Source organism: Carlito syrichta, unplaced genomic scaffold (assembly GCF_000164805.1).
Source record: "Carlito syrichta isolate Samal-C Ts95f unplaced genomic scaffold, Tarsius_syrichta-2.0.1 Scaffold262810, whole genome shotgun sequence".
NCBI lineage: Eukaryota > Metazoa > Chordata > Mammalia > Primates > Tarsiidae > Carlito > Carlito syrichta.
In genome coordinates this window covers 2,917-7,133 of record NW_007206906.1, presented here as the reverse complement: position 1 = coordinate 7,133, position 4,217 = coordinate 2,917, and positions in this window count along the sequence as shown.

Sequence of the window (4,217 nt, the reverse complement as noted above, 5' to 3'; positions counted from 1 at the left end):
GGGGGGGGGGGGTGGGGAGGAGAGGGAAGGGAGTGAGTGAGGAGAGGGAAGGAGTGGGGGAAGGTGGAAAGGGTAGAAGAGGGCAAAGAGAGTGAGTGCAGGAGGGTACTGAGGCAGTGCCCAGGCCAGAAGGCAAAGGGAATGAGGGCTGGCAGGGCCTTACCATGGTGGCTCTTGCCTTGTCACCTGTGCTTGCAACTCTCTCCTAACCAGTCCAGGAGTGTGACCCACCCCTGGTAGGGTCAGCCAGTGCCTCTCCATGTGACTGTATGTCAGGTCACCTATGGTTAACTCCAGAGGTGAACCAGAGTCCATGGCTTTATCTTTAGCCGGGACTGTGGGATTCAATATTAACATGAAAACAAGGGGAGTTCAACCCGACTTTTGGTTTGATTTAAGCATTTTAAAGACTATTTGGCAGTGCTCCTAATAAACTTTAAAAATATTAAAAGTCATAAAGCACATACCAGATATATTGTGAATTTCATCTGTGAATTCTACCCTACATTTTTCAAAGCACTTTTCCTTTGGGAGTATTTTATGAATGCCTTAAAAGCAGGTGTTAGCTTGTAGGACAACCCACAGCTGAGGAGGGGATACCAGTTATGCAACGGCTTGATCTTCACATTTGCTCTTTGACCCTAATTGTTTCTTTCTGTGGTAGCTATACTTGTATATCTGAAGACCAGCGTGGTCTGTTTTCTTCTAAGAAAAGCTCGAACTTGATACTAGTCAGGAGATCATTCTGTTTACTATTTCCCTCTTTGGAAAATTAGAGGATGTTATCTACTGGGGAAAAGGTCACAGTGCCACCTCTGCTGACTGCTCTGTCAGTGGGCTGAGTCTCCATGGGCTCACCTGTGTGAGGCCAGTGCTCAGTGTGACACGTGCATCTGAGCCCTGGAGTGTCCCCCATAGGATGCTGGGTCCACTGTGGGGCTGTCTTCGCTGAGCATTCTTGCAAGACTTTGACTTAAAAGAACCCTTTTCTCAGTGTGTATTCATATCCTTTCTATGGGCAGCTTACTGTTTTAAGTGACATACTCAGGAGCCAGTTACCAGAGTGAATGGACTTTCACATTTATAGGCTACTCTTCAAGTTTCTGACCAGGACTTCAGTGCTCCATTGAACTTGTCTGTTCCATGGTAATACTGAACATAAGTCAAGATGTACATTTTCCTCAGGTAATAGGATTCCATGTAAGGAAATAGAGCAATTTACCTTTCTAGTGCCCATGAGTGGGAAGGAAAGTCTTGACACTTCTCCCATTCCTTCCCAAAGGCAACTCTCTCCTAACTCTTATACAGAAGATTAATTGTACCTGCTTTTGAAATGTGTGTAAATGGAATCCTCAATATGTAGGTTTTTATGTTTTGCTTCTTTTACTCAACATTAAGCTTGTGAAATTCATTCCCATTTTGACTTTAGAAGAGTTCATTCTTTTCTCTTTTTTTCTTATTTATTTATTTACTTACTTAATTACTTACTAATTTACTTATCAAATCAGCAACACATTCTGTCATCCATGCTGGCGTGCAGTGGCATGATGATGGCTCACTACAGCTTTGTCCTTTTGTGCTCAGGCAATCTTTCTGCCTCAGTCTCCTGAGTAGCGAGGACTACAGGTGTATACCACCACACCCACATAATTTTTTCATTTTTTGTAGAGTTGAGGTCTCTCTACATTGCCCATGCTAATCTTGAAATCCTGGGCTCAAGTGATTCTCCCACCTCAGCCTCACAAAGTGCTGGGGTTATAGGCATGAGCAACCATGCCCGACTGACTGAGTTCATTATTTCTATTGCTTTGTGGAGTCTCACTTGTAAATATGTAGTCATTTGTTCTTTTTTTTTTTTTTTTTGAGTTGGAGTTTCACTCTGTCACCCAGACTGGAGTGCAGTGGCTGCTCCTGGCCACCGCAGCCTTGACCTGCTGGGCTCTGACAATCCTTCCACCTCAGCCTTCCAAGTAGCTGGAACTACAGGCGCACGCTATCATGCCTGGCTAATTTTTTTGATTTATTGAGAGATGAGGTCTCACCAAGTTGCCCAGGTGGGTCTTGAACCCGCGGGCTCAGCCAATCCACTCACCTCAGCCTCCCAAGGCGCAGGATTACAGGCTGAGCCACTGAGCCTGGCTAGTCATTCGTTCTTAAGTTGGTAGATATTTGGGCTGTTTCCTAACCAGAGCTATTACAAATAACATTGCTGTGTACATACATTCTTGTACATGTTTCTTGATGCATGAGGGCAATTGTGGAGTTGCTGATGTTAGGGCATGCATAACTTCAATATTCATACATGATGCCTAAAAATTTTCCAAGTAGTGTACCAATTTATGCTTCCACCAGCCACATATGAGAGTTCCTGTTGCTCCACGTGCTCACCAACACTTGCTATTGTCAGTCCCTTTAATATCAGCTGTGTAGCAGTACTTCCTCTTACTATATTAACAGTGAGATACAACTTATTTTTATATGCTTATTGGCCTCTACTATATTACCAGTGAGATACAGCTTATTTTTATATGCTTATTCACCCCTTTTGGTGAAGTGCTTGTTCAGCTCTCTTCCCCATTTTTCCAATGAGTTGTCTATCTTTTTCTTAAATAGGAATTGTTCCTTTTATATTATAGAATCAAGCCATTTGCCAGTTGCACATCTGTAAATCTCTTCCACTATGTACTTTGCCCTTTCCCTCTCCTAATGGTGTCTTTCAGAACACAGAAGTTTCCCTTCTAATGTAGTCTCATTTATCAGTCTTTTCCTTTTGATGTTTTTGTGCCTTGTTTAAGAAATCTTTCCCTTCTTCAAAATCTTGAATATACTCTCTTTAATTATCGTCCAGGAGCTGCACTGTTTTCCTTTGACATGTAAATTTTGATTCTACATGGGATTGACATGTGTATGGTATGAGTAGTAGTTAAGTTTCAGGGTTTTTTTTCACAGAGATGTGCAGTTGGCCCTGCACCTTTGCCTCTCAGCATGAGTCAAATGTCTGCCCATGTATGTGTCTGTTTCCACTCTCCCTGTTGGTAATGTTGCCCCCTTTGTTATCCTTGCATGAGTACAGTATGGTCTTCATTACCATAACTTGAAAATAAGTCTCATGCCCAACAATATAAATCTGTCTACTGTTTTTCTACTTGAGCTTGTCTTGCTATTCTTGGTGGTTTGTATTTCCATTGAAATTTTAGAATTGATTGTTATTTTCCACATGTATTATAGGGGTTTTCTTTGTGATTGCATTGACTGTGAATCAAACCAGGAAGCCTTGCTATTTTTACACTGATTATTTCTAGTCTTATTCATTTCTATCTTATTTAATTTTTCTTAATAATTTCTTTTTTTATCAATATTTTTTATTATGATGTTGTGGGGTACAGTTAAGGGTTAGGTATACAATTACGTTTCATTCAGGCACCCTGTTGATAAGAGGTGTTTCTCCGTCCCCAGACAGATATTTGCTACTATTAATCCCATCTCCCTCCTCCCCCCATAGTTTCCCAGTGCTGTCAGTCATTTTCTTATAGTATTATATTGGATGTTCAAGGTCCATTATATGAGTGAGAACATGTGATACTCGGATCTTTGTTTCTGTGAGAGGTCACTCAGTATTATAGACTCTAGTTCCATCCAGGTTGCTGCGAAATTCATGATTTTGTTCTTTTTTATGGCTGCATAGTATTCTATCGTGTACATGTACCACATTTTTTAATCCAGTCCTCTTTTGATGAGCAACATGGTTGCTTCCAGGTTCTTGCTATTGTGAACAATGCTGTGATAAATATACGTGTGCAGGTATCTTTTTTATACAGTGATTTGAGTTCTTCAGGGTATATTCCCAGTAGGGGGATTGCAGGGTCATATGGGAGGTTGATATTTAGAGCTTTTAGGAATCGCCACACTGCTTTCCACAGAGGTTGCACTAGTTTACATGCCCACCAACAGTGTAGAAGTGTTCCCTTTTCGCCACACCCTCTCCAGCAGCTGTTATTTTTTGAGTTGTTGATAATTGCCATTCTGACTGGAGTTAGGTGGTATCTCCGTGATGTTTAGTGAGATTTGCATCTCCCTGATGTTTAGTGAGGTTGAACATTTCTTCATGTGTCTGTTGGCTGCTCGGATATCTTCCTTTGTGAAGTGTCTGTTCATATCTTTTGCCCGTTTTATAATGGGGTTGTTTGTTTTTTTCTTTTCAGCACGTTTGAGTTCCG